At 42.5% G+C, this 13,586-nt stretch overlaps 1 protein-coding gene across 3 annotated transcripts in view; it reads left to right on the forward strand.

The window, feature by feature from the left end:
- The window catches only part of CARF (calcium responsive transcription factor), a 125,933-nt gene that overhangs the window by 22,012 nt on the left and 90,335 nt on the right, over positions 1-13,586 (forward strand). The window lies entirely within an intron of this gene.

Below are 13,586 nucleotides of genomic sequence, written 5' to 3' on the forward strand. Positions count from 1 at the left end.
TTTTTTACTCAAACCCGCAAAATTCGTTAGAGGGCATGCTTAGCTACCAGAGGATATAAGGCTTGTGGAGGTTTAAACAAGCAAACGGAAAACATTTGTTCCGTTTTGCAGCCCAGCTGAAATTGTCTATGGGGATTTGCGGTGGGTCCCCTAAAGTAGACTAGCTCCGAACAGGCTCCCACTTACTCTAATCGGCAGAATCAACCTTCTGAAAATGATCTTTCTCCCTAAAATTTACGTACCTATTTCGACAATGCCCTATCTGGCTCCCATTATCGTTATTTAAAAAACTAGATACAATTATGTTAGGTTTTATCTGGGCTGGGAAACAGCCGCGTATCGCTCTGGATATACTGCAGCTTCCCAAACATAGGGGCGGGTTGGCCATGCCACATCTCCAAAAATATTACTGGGCATCTGTGTTAGTTACCGTTAGATGGTGGTTTTCCCAGGATGACAAAAACCCAGCTATAAACACGGAGGCAGCGATATTAGGATCATATGAGCAGTTATCTAATTTTCCACACAGAGGCCCTAAATCCAATACTAATTCTACAATAGCTATGACAACTACTTGGAAGGTGGCAAGAGCCCCGCTTCTAACTCCAGGTAATCTTTCTCCCTATACACCTTCATCGGGAAACCCACAACTAAGGCATTTTCCACCATCCCATACCCAGTTATCTCTGGGCCAGATATAAACATTGCGAATATTCAATGCGATAAATCTCTACTTGCGTTTAGTGATCTTAAAGAACAATACAACCTCCCAAATAAACACCTTTTCAGATATTTGCAATTGCGCCACGCTCACAGATCTCAGTTCGGTTCACAACCCTCTGACTTAAAAACTGATAATCTGAAACCACTACTACTGACTACATACCTCCCTAAACCCCTGTCAGCTATCTATGCAGAATTAATAAATCTACACAACCGCAGACTTGACAAATGTTACCGTAAATGGTTGACTGATGTCCCTGAACTAGATCACAATGCCTGGGACACGATTTTAATGGAATTTCCCACTACAGTAGTCTCAGCTAGCGACCAATTAATTCAAACCAAGTTCTTGCATAGAGTCTACCTAACTCCAGAGCAACTAAATAGAATGCTTGAGGCTAACTCGGACAGATGCTGGAGGTGTTTAACTGAACTGGGTGACTTTATTCATATATTCTGGACATGTCCTAGAATTGCCTCATTCTGGAAAGATGTGCTTGCTTTGATTAATTAATAAATTACTGAAAACTTCTCTACCTTGTACAATACATATCTTGCTACTGGGACAATTCAGGGACATCACTTTGTCCAAAAATAAATTCTGATCCGAATACTCTGTTTTCAGGTGAGGAAGGAAATACTAAAAACTATGGAAAAAACCTTCAATCCCTACCATTAGCTCATGGGCTAAAGCGATTAATAACGTACTTCCACTATATTAGACTACGTATCTAAACAGATGTTGCCCTAAGAAATGTGCTAAAATATGGGGAATATGGAAAAATAGAATAATGGATCCCACTAATCCTCACTTCATTCCTATTTTGGAATAAAATACTACTAATATCCCTTGACAGGGAATAGGGAACCCTGGCATGAGACGGACAACTCTTTCTCTGTCTGTCTTTCTCTCTCTACCTTTCAGGTCCCTTTGACCTTTTTCTCCCCCTATACTCTTCTAACTCCTTTTCTTGTCTCTGCTTGCACGGGACTATTAAGCAGCCTTAGAGCCATATCATTTTAACGGTCACGTATTTTGGATAGCTCACTGTGATTGTGCCTGTATCAATGTTCAGGACTATACATATACATACTGTTATTGCTTTATAAGTCCTCTGGTAATTACTAGATGTAATATTGCTGTGCAACTCTGTACCTTCTTCCTACTTATCTATTAAAAAAACGGAATAAAGTTTAACTGTTTAAAAAAAAGAGTTTTTCCTTTCTTATCTATCTTTACAAATGCTGCTGTTTATTTAGCCAACACTTTAGTTAGGTTTACAGCCATGTCTACAACCTTTGATATGTGGCTAGAAGAGCTTAACTTAGGACTTGGGAGAACAGTAAGGCTTGGTCCACATGGGCTTCTGTTGGCAGCAACCATTGTGCATATATCTATCCTATTACAAAATCTTTTTTGAAGGGCCTATGTGATCTTGTTAACATATGCAAGACCACATGGGCACTTCAACATGTAAACAACAAATTCTGTGTCACAGTTCACATAGTTCCTAATGGTATACTTCCTACCACGGGGTGAAGACATTCACTTCTTGTGAATCCACCTCTCCTGTGATAAGGGCATTGCAGATGTTGCATATGCAGCACCTTTTTTTCTATAAGAGAACACAAAAGGCTTTTTAAAATATTTTTACCAAGGGTCTGCCTGTATCAGAGTATTATGGATGTTCCTGCAATTCTTATAGGCAAAAAAGGGTTCCTCCTTGATCGAGGGAACTAGCGTTTGGTCTAGAAGAATGATTGGCATACTCTGGACAGCTGCTGTTTTGATATGTCCTGACATTGGTCCATAGATCTAGATAAAGAGAGTACCTTAGTTATGAACATTAGGTCTATGTGCTCTTTGAGCATCATTTGTAAGTGGTTTCCATTTTGTTTACACACACACACACACACACACACACACACACACACACACACACACACACACACACACACACACACACACACACACACACACACACACACACACACACACACACACACACACACACACACACACACACACACACACACCACACACACACACACCCTGGCATCCAGAAATTTTGATACTCTTCAAGGGCCATACTGTGTTGAAAACAATACCTTGTACATATAGAAACAGATAGCGTGCATCTTCCATCCAAGCATGTATATTTATTGCAAGTGAACATCACCAGTAATAGTTCTTTGAATAACGCAATCCAAGTATATCATGTGCTACATGCAGATATATATGCTAGGCCCACATCTGCCCCGCACTCCCACCTCCCATGCTGACAGGTTGACGCACGGAACTACAAACAAGGTATATTGCCCCATATATCTGCATGTTGCACATGATATACTTGGATTGCGTTATTCAAAGAACTATTACTGGTAATGTTCACTTGCAATAAATATACATGTTTGGATGGAAGATGCACGCTATCTGTTTCTATATGTACAAAGTTTATGCCTCTTTCTTTAAAATACTACAGCGGAGCACACGTCCTATGCAAGCAATTTGAATGGGCGCAGCCTGTCAGTGATAAAGCTAGCCACCAGTACACACTGTTCTCGCACAAAAGCTGGGGGTATCACACCTTTTAAAGGGGAAGTGCCACGCCATCTCTGCATCTTTTGAATAACAACTTGAAAACAATACCACCAGCTACACAGTTAAAAAATTACACAAAACATTTCAATTCATCAATGCTACCGTCCCACACTGTAAATGAGCCTATGCCAAGAATTGGCATGATACATCCTTGGGTCCTAAGGGAATTAAGTTCCGTTATCGATAAACCCCTTTATCTTATCTTTTGTGACTCTCTTTCAACTGGCAGAGTTCCAGTTGATTGGCGTACAGCCCACATTTTACCATTATTTAATGACCTGCGAAATCAGACCCGCGAAATTATACAGTAGACCTGTAAGCTTAACATCCGTTGTGTGCAAACTATTTGAGAGGTTACTGAGAGATACTATACAAGACTTCATAGTAGAAAATATTATTATTTCTCAGCATCGGTTTACTGAAGACAGATCCTGTTTGACTAACATGCTCAGTTTTTATGAGGTAGTGAACACTAATGTGGATATTGGGAATGCTGTAGATGTGATATACTGGGACTTTGCAAAAGCCTTTGACACTGTTCCCCACAAAAGTCTGGTGCAAAAGTTGAGGATGCAAGGACTAGGGAAGAGTCTGTGTGCATGGATAGGGAACTGGCTAATGGACAGAAAACAGAGTTGTGGTCAATGGATCTTATTCAAAATCAGAGACTGTTAGCAGTGGGGTCCCACAGGGGTCAATACTGGGTCCAGTGCTCTTCAATGTATTTATTAATGATCTAGTAGATGCAGTAGAAAGCAACGTTGCTATTTTTGCAGATGCTACAAAATTGTGCAGATTCAATGTTAAAAAATGTAAAGTCATGCATTTTGGTCGTACCAATGGTCTAACACCATACAAAATAAATGGGATACAGATGGGTACATCAAATTTGGGGAAGGACTTAGGAGTACTCATCGACAACAAGTTAAATAATCGTATTCAATGCCAAGGCGCTGCAGCTAAAGCTGATAACATTTTGGGATGCATTAAAAGGGGAATTAAAACTCGAGATGCTAACATAATATTGCCTCTGTTTAAAGGGACTCCGAGGTCAACTTAAAAATGAAAATAGTACTCACCCGGGGTTTTCCCCAGCCCAGTGCTGGTCGGGATGTCCCACGACGGCGTCCTGGCTCCTCTCCTAGTCCCCACCCCGGAATGGTTGCCCGGCGGTAGCCCGGTGACACTCGGCCGAGTGTCGGGCTCCTTCTTCCACGTATGACACGGCTGACGTCACCATGCCGGCCGCCTCGTGGGCCGGGCAGCCATTCCGGAGCGGGGACTAGGAGAGGAGCCAGGATGCCGTGGTGGTACCTCCCGACCAGCACTGGGCTGGAGAAAGCCCCGGGTGAGTACTATTTTCATTTTTAAGTTGACCTCGGTGTCCCTTTAACTCTCTAATAAGGCCACATCAGGAATATGGAATTCAGTTCTGGGCACCACATTACAGGAAGGATATTGCAGTTTTAGAGCAGGTGCAGAGACGGCAACAAAATTGACACGAGGGATGGAAGGTCTCACTTACCAAAAATGGTTAGATAAACTGGGTTTATTTAGTTTAGAGAAAAGACACCTTCGAGGGGATCTAATTATCATGCATAAATACATCAGAGGGCAATAGAAAAGCTTGGTGGATGAGATTTTTGTATCTAGGCCTTTACAGAGGACTAGAGGACATTATCTGTGCATGGAGGAAAAATGTTTCAGCCATTTATTTTCAGAAAGGGTTCTTTACAGTAAGAGTGATTAACCACTTTACCCCCGCGCGTACGGATTTCTCCGCCCCTTTTTCCATCCTTTTACCCCAGGGACGGAGAAATCCGTACTCTGCGCACTCCCGCCGCTGTCCGCGCTCCCGCTTGTAAACACGCCGCCCGCCGCTAGTAAACACGCCGCCGCCCGCTCGCCCAGAGATCAACGAACGGGAAAATCCATTCCCGTTCGTTGATCTAAGCCCCGCAATGATCTGCTACCGCTCGGCTGAGCAGCGCGATCATTGTGAAAAAATAACAAAGTCCCAGCCTCTTTCTACTTCCTGCAAGCGTCCGGAAGGACGCTTGCAGGTCGCATGAAACAAATTGGTAATGTTGCCATCTTGTGGCCAAATAGTAAAACTACACCCTAACCATTTTTTACACACAAATAAACTTGTTTTACAGAAAAAAATTAACTCCTTACCTCCCACACTCCCCAATTTTATTTTATTTTTGTAATTAAAAAAAAAAAAAATTTACAATTTAAAAAAAATACATAAATAGTTACCTTAGGGACTGAACTTTTTAAATATTTATGTCAAGAGGGTATAACACTGTTACTTTATAAACTATGGGCTTGTAATTAGGGATGGACGCAAAACTGAAAAAAATGCACCTTTATTTCCAACTAAAATATTGGCGGCAAACATTGTGATAGGGACAGGGGCGCCGCGAGGCATAAAGCGAACCAAGCGGTCGCTTGGGGCCTCACAATCTTAGGGGCCTCGGCGGCTCCGTGACGTCGGCGTGACGTCACTTTTTCCCCGCAGCCCCGCCGCTGACATTACACCGGGCTGGCACTGGCAGAGCAGAGCAGGGCTACAGGAAGATGGCCGCCGCCGAAGCCCTGCTCTGGAGACTATGTCTCCAGTACAGGGCTTCGGGTGGCCATCTTCCCGACCCGTAGCCCTGCATGAATCAGCGCGGGAGATTGGAGGAGGAAGCCAGGGAGGGAGCTCCGTGGGAACTGCGCGCCTGAGGAGCCGGCCGGGAGAGGAGACCAGAGAGAGAAGACTTCTGCCAGTGCCAGCCTGCCAGGTGAGTAAATTCTTTTCTTTTTGCAGCCGCAGCCCTAATTGCGATTGATTTCTGCTGAACTGTGCCCTAATTGCATTTGATATCTGCTGAAAATGTGGCCCTAATTGCGATTGATTTCTGCTGAACTGTGCCCTAATTGCGTTTGATATCTGCTGAAAATGTGGCCCTAATTGCGATTGATTTCTGCTGAACTGTGCCCTAAATGCGTTTGATATCTGCTGAAAATGTGGCCCTAATTGCGATTGATTTCTGCTGAACTGTGCCCTAAATGCGTTTGATATCTGCTGAAAATGTGGCCCTAATTGCGATTGATTTCTGCTGAACTGTGCCCTAAATGCGTTTGATATCTGCTGAAAATGTGGCCCTAATTGCGATTGATTTCTGCTGAACTGTGCCCTAAATGCGTTTGATATCTGCTGAAAATGTGGCCCTAATTGCGATTGATTTCTGCTGAACTGTGCCCTAATTGCGTTTGATATCTGCTGAAAATGTGGCCCTAATTGCGATTGATTTCTGCTGAACTGTGCCCTAATTGCATTTGATATCTGCTGAAAATGTGGCCCTAATTGCGATTGATTTCTGCTGAACTGTGCCCTAATTGCGTTTGATATCTGCTGAAAATGTGGCCCTAATTGCGATTGATTTCTGCTGAACTGTGCCCTAAATGCGTTTGATATCTGCTGAAAATGTGGCCCTAATAGCGATTGATTTCTGCTGAACTGTGCCCTAAATGCGTTTGATATCTGCTGAAAATGTGGCCCTAGTTGCGATTGATTTCTGCTGAACTGTGCCCTAATTGCGTTTGATATCTGCTGAAAATGTGGCTCTAATTGCGTTTGATTTCTGCTGAACTCTGCCCTAATTGCGTTTGATTTCTGCTGAAAATGTGCCCTAATTGCGTTTGATTTCGGCTGAAAATGTGCCCTAATTGCGTTTGATTTCTGCTGAAAATGTGCCCTAATTGCGTTTGATTTCTGCTGAAATGTGGCCCAAATTGCGTTTTTATTTTCTGGTGTCTGGGGTAACTGTTGCTGCATTTATTATTTAATGGTCATAGTTGGCTATATTTGCTGTGCTACGGTTAAGCTTCGCCCATACAATGTCATGGCCGCGCCAATCTTTCGGCGCGCTACGCGCGCCTCAATCACCCCAACATCCATTTTTTCCCCGCAAACAGCCCCGCCCTAATCCGCCCTCCTGCTCCACCCACATGTCATGGCCACGCCCACTTATGCGGGATAGCCACACCCATTTTTCGCCGCGGGATAGGGTCTCTTGCTACAGTCCGCTTGGGGCCACAAAAACCTTAGCTGCACCCCTGGATAGGGACATAATTTAAACGGTTTATAACCGGGATAAATAGGCATATACATTTAATGGGTTTTAATTACAGTAGCATGCATTATTTAAAAACTATAAAGGCCGAAAACTGAAAAATAATAAAAAAAAATGTCCCACATTTTTTCCTATTTTCCCATTAAAACACATTTAGAATAAAATTATTCTTGGCATAATGTCCCACCTAAAGAAAGCCTAATTGGTGGCGAAAAAAACAAGATATAGTTCATTTCATTGCGATAAGTAATGATAAAATTATAGACGAATGAATGGAAGGAGCGCTGAAAGGTGAAAATTGCTCTGGTGGTCAGGGGGTAAAACCCCTCAGTTGGGAAGTGGTTAAAGGGAACCAGAGATGAACGTTTCGCACAAAATAAACATATCAGTTGATAGCTTGTAAAGAGTAAATGCTCTACCTGATCATTTTGCCACTCTGGTGTGCCTTTTTTAGTGTTTTTTTATCCATTATTGCTCCAGGAAAAATCAAATATGGCCGCCGGCTCATATCCCTTCTCCTTCCTGGTTATGAGTTGTTCTGGATGAGCTGTCTAGGCTATATGAGACTATGCTGCTATCTAGGCTAAATACAGCCTTTCATCTATGTGCTTTCATTTTGGTATGATGTACAGCTACAGATGTAGGAAGTGTCTCTCATAGGAATGAAACTGCAGTCATCATCAGTATCTAGTGCACACAGAGCACACAGGGATCATATTGCAGCCACAGAGCTTCTCTCTTGTAATGATGTGGTGTTTTGGTGTACACACTCAGAGTTTTCTGATTATTGGTGATCCGCAGTATCACCAGTAATACATTTATATTTGATTATATGGTGATCTGCGGAATCACCAATAATACAAATATTTATACGTACTCTGGAAAACACAAGGTACAGATGATATAACTTGTGGAAAACCCACCACACTGACGTTAACTCAGAGGGATGGTGACCTCTGGAAGGAAGGGCAGTGTGTGCGATTCTGCGACTAGGATAAGAACGCAGAATCGCGTTCCTCAACAGCAATGATATGCTGAGGAGTTACTGAGTTCCCCGCAAGGAAAACTCAGCAGAGTTAACCCTTTAGTGGACGAACCACTAAAGGGGGCGAAGTCAAACGGAAAACGGTTCGGTATCAGAACTGGCAAGGAAGTACCGAATCGACAGACAGAAATCAAGATCAGAGGTCAAGCCAAGGTCAGTAACGGAAAATCAGATGGGCAGAGGTACAGAATCGAGAAACACAAGAGTAGTCAGAAGCCAAGCCAATAGTCGGTAACGGTACGGGCTGGCGAAGTACAAAATCAGGAGACAAGAGAATAAACAGGTAACAGGCAAAAAGGTCATACACAATATACAATGCAATTAGTACTTTAGGCTATCAACAGAATCTGGCTAAGTGTGGATCCCCAGCTCCAGCCGGTTCTAGCACACTTTAGGATCTGACTAGGGTCTGAGCGCTAACACACAAGTATTCGCTGACTGCAGACAACTTGCAACTGACAGAATGCCTGCTTTTATACTGTGCTGGACTCAAATAGCCCACCCAGCCATTCAACCAATCACAACATGGCTCAAGGATCTTGCTGAGGTCAGCTGACCAGCTGGTCAGCTGACTCTCCTTCTAAGAGTATAAAAGGCTCTACTGCACACGCGCGCGGCCCCCTACGGGGTCCAGACTGTCACGAGAGGTGTCTCGGCGAGCAGCATGCCATGAGGCCTGTGAAGGTGTTCCAGGAGTGCAGCCTCGGCGTGGAGTACGCCAAAAGGTCTGCGACTGAGCGGTGGATCGTGCTGCCTCTGCGGACGTGGGCGTTTCTCCTCGTTCCGCATGCGACCATGCGGGCGGTTGCGCTGCTGCGGACAATCCTCCGCGTTCAGCCTGCTGTTGCCTCCTTACATCTCTCAGCAGGAGCAGCCCCTCCCATGTCATCACAGCTCTCAGTATGCAAAGCAGGAAATCTAAGCCAGGAGGGGGAAGGCTTGGGCTTGAAAAGACTCCACAGAAGAGTGACTCAGCTATAATGATTCCAGGTCAAGCCTCGACTGAATAGTCGGTGGATTCTTATCACAGTTGCTAATAGACTAATTAAGCAGATAACAATGAAACTGAAAGCAGGGTAGGTGTTTACTGTCATGTTCCCACTGATAAATGTAATAAAATACATGAGGGTGCTTCGTCTCTGGTTCTCTTTAAGATGTGGAATGCATTGCCACAGGAAGTAGTTATGGCAAACACTATATCTGCATTTAAAGGGGGCTTAGATGCTTTTCTTGCATTGAAAGATATCCATGGCTATAATTACTAGGTTATGCCTAAGGATGTTGATCCAGGGATTTTATCTGATTGCCATCTGGAGTCGGGAAGGAATTATTTCCCCTTTTGGGGCTAATTGGACCATGCCTTGTGAGGGTTTGTCGCCTTCCTCTGGATCAACAGGGATATGTGAGGGAGCAGGCTGGTGATGTACTTTGTTCTCTGGTTGAACTCAATGGACGTGTCTTTTTTCAACCCAAATAACTATGTAACTTTAAAGAACAAGTGACACCCGTGCTAACCTAGAAATAATAACTAAATACTAGTTCTACTTACATAACAGATGTATTGCACTGTCCATGTTATGATTCCTGTGAATTTTATAAAGGAAAAGCAGAGAATCTAGGCAGTTTCCATTTTTGTTACCTTTGACCTCCTGACCATTTCCTGCCTCACTTTTTCTCTACTGCTGCCAATTGTGTATTCATTACCCACCCTCCTCCCAGAGTCTTCAGACACTTCCATTAATTAGAGGTAGTGCACTGTCTTATATCATTAGAAGGAGGGGGAAATAAAGGGAAGAGGAGGAATATATTATAGATAAAAAGATTCCCCCAGCATGCAACGTTTTGGCATTGGCTATTAAAGGGCCAGTGCTCCTAAGGTTTGTGATAACACCAAACCATAACAGCAGAATTTTTTTTGAAAGTTTTGAATGCAGGATTAGCATCTTTATCACTCAATACACTCAGACCAGCTGCTGTTGAAATTTTATTTTTATGGCAACAATCCCACTTTAAAGAGTTTGTTGGGGTAGATAACAGGTTCAAGATACCCCATACACCAAATGTGCAGAGCTGAGATATCCATTGAACAAAGTACCCAGTTAGTGTTTACACCTTGCAGGTTGGCCAATTTAGTCAGAAAATCATCAGTGTCCCTGGTATGCTGGCAGTGGGATAACATTAGCGGTCCCAAACAATAATTTCCAGTCATTCATACGAATAATCGTTTGTAAGCAATCGTTCAGCAAATTATTATTAGTGGCCACCTTTATGCAGTCCCTTACATTACATTACATTACTGGAGGGGAAAAAAACCACAAAGGCAACGGGAGCCCAAATGGTGCAGTATGTCACAATAAATAGGTGTTAAAAAAAAACTTCTAAAAAAGGGGTACTCACAAAGGTGGGTTGCACACGGGGCAACCGACCACTTCAAGCAAGTGAAATGTTTAAACCTGACTCCACTCAGGTATACCAGCAGTCCTGGGTCTGGTCGCTCTCTTAGCAAAAAGATCCTACGTACCTTGATTACCACAGGTGGTGGGATCCTACCTTGGTTCAGGTGCGTAAGGTTCCCCACCCAGGCAAGTGGGGGGATATGGCACAAAAGTGGTAAAGAGGCGCCCAATTTCTCTAAAATACTCTAAAATCAATAAAATAACAAAAACGAGATGGCTTACCTCACAGACGACAAACTCACTTTGATAAGGAAGTTTAATTGAAGATTTAGCACAGGCAACGCGTCTTGTGGGACCAAGCCCACCTCCTCAGGCCAAATAAAGTGCCGTTGTGGTCTAACAACCGCAAAAAAAAAAACAACCGTGAGGTAAGCCACCTCGTTTTTGTTATTTTATTGATTTTAAATTATTTTAGAGAAATTGGGCGCTTCTTTACCACTTCCCTTACATTACATGTAAATGGTGAGATTGGACAAAAAATATTGGATCATTGGACCTTTAAGTATCCAATTATGTCCAAAGCAATAGAGGACAATCTGTTTCAATATGTTGTTGCAAAGTCATTGTCCCAGTCTTCCTGAATAGCTGGGGTCTAGGACACTATTCAACAGAAAGGCTAAAGGGAAATGCAGCAGCCTAGGGTCAAAAAGCTAATCTGCCAAGATTTTATATTGCCCTCTTATTATTCTGTGTGCAAATGAAAAAAAAAAAAAAAAAAACATGGGGTTCAAAATAATACATATAATGGTATACACCAATATATGAAATACAGGGTTGTTACAAAATACAGAACTGGTAATTACAGTGACAAAATTAATATGAACAAATATGTAACAAATTCCAAGACACAAAAGGGTGTGAGATCCTTGCTCCTTGCAAACTTACAATATAAGGGAATTTCTTATGTATTTCTACATGTTAATTAGATCTCTTCTAAGGCGTCTTTTCTCTAGACTAAATAAGGCAAGTTTATCTAACCTTTCCTGGCAAGTGAGGACCTTCCATATCTCTAATCAATTTTGTTGCTCATCTTTGCACCTGCTCTAAAACTGCAATGTCCCTCCTGTAATGCGGTGCCCAGAACTGAATTCCGTATTCCAGATTCGGTTTTACTAGGGAGGCAAACAGCATCAGTATTATGCTGGTATCCCAAATTCTTATTTCCCTTTTATTGCATCCCAAAATCGTGTTTGCTATAGCTGCAGCTGCTTGCCATTGAATATGATTATTTAACTTGTTGTCAACAAGTACCCCCTAGTCCCTCTTTAAGTTTGATGTCCCCATCTGTATCCCCTTTATTCAGTAGGGTGCTAGAGACCATTGATATGACCAAGATGCATTATTTCACATTTTTCATTGTTGAAGACCATTTACATGCCCATGTAGCCAGCCAACTGACTTTGGTAGATGGGAGATCGGGATATCAGATGGCAGGTTTACATCATATAGGGAAAAGGATTAGTAGTTTATTTTTTTCTTTTGTTTGTGCACATGATTAGTACCACTCGGCTACCATAAAGGAGCTGTGCAATAAACCCAACATGAATGTGCTCAATGTATCTTTCAGAATATATTCAATGCACCTTTCATGTCTGTTTTGCAGTAACCAGTAAGTTTACTATAATGGACTTAAAAACTATTTTTAAGCATTAAAAGAAATAAGAAGAAACTCCAGGCATATCTTTATTTTATATCTACAGAAAGCAATTAGATTTCTTGACATGTATTTTCTTCTTTCTGGCTTGTTGGGGAGTTTCCCCATTATTTTCAGTTTCAGCAGCTGTTTTCAACCAGAACAAAGTAAGGGAACTGATTTCAATTTTTCTTTAGTTTTTTCTCTCTCCTATTCTATAAATATTGTCACCAAAAACAAGAGGCATGGCAAAATGTCCACAATGGAAAGCCAGACAGTAATAGCAACCTGACTATTAAACTGCAAATTGAGAGGGTGAATGCTGTATGCAAAGAATCAATACCTCATATTATCTTTCTTAAACGATACCCGAAGTGACATGTGACATTATGAGATAGACATGTGTATGTACAGTGCCTAGCACACAAAAAACTATGCTGTGTTCCTTTTTTTCCTTTCTCTGTCGGAAAGAGTTAAATATCAGGTATGTAAGTGGCTGACTCATCCTGACTCTGACAGGAAGTGACTACAGTGACTACAGTGTGACCCTCACTGATAAGAAATCCCAACTATAAAACACTTTCCTAGCAGAAAATGGCTTCTGAGAGCAAGAAAGAGATAAAAATGGGAATTTCTTATCAGTGAGAGTCACAGCGTAGTCACTTCCTGTCAGGACTGAGTCAGCCACTTACATACCTAATATTTAACTCTTTCAGGCAGAGAAAGAAAAAAAGGAACACCGCATAGTTATTTGTGTGCTAGGCACTGTACATACACATGTCTATCTCATCATGTCACATGTCACTTCGGGTATCCTTTAAACCACTTAATGACCACCTAACGCCGATAGGCGGCGGCAGGTCACAAGTGGAATTACATGGACGAGCGGCCTTCACATGTCAGTTCACGGAGGGTGTCTCCGTGAACAGCCAGCGAGCCTCCGATCGCGGCTCGCAGGCTAAATGTAAACACGCGGGGAAGAAATCCCCTGTGTTTACAT

The sequence above is a fragment of the Hyperolius riggenbachi genome, chromosome 7, assembly GCF_040937935.1.
Source record: "Hyperolius riggenbachi isolate aHypRig1 chromosome 7, aHypRig1.pri, whole genome shotgun sequence".
NCBI classification, from domain to species: Eukaryota; Metazoa; Chordata; class Amphibia; order Anura; family Hyperoliidae; genus Hyperolius; species Hyperolius riggenbachi.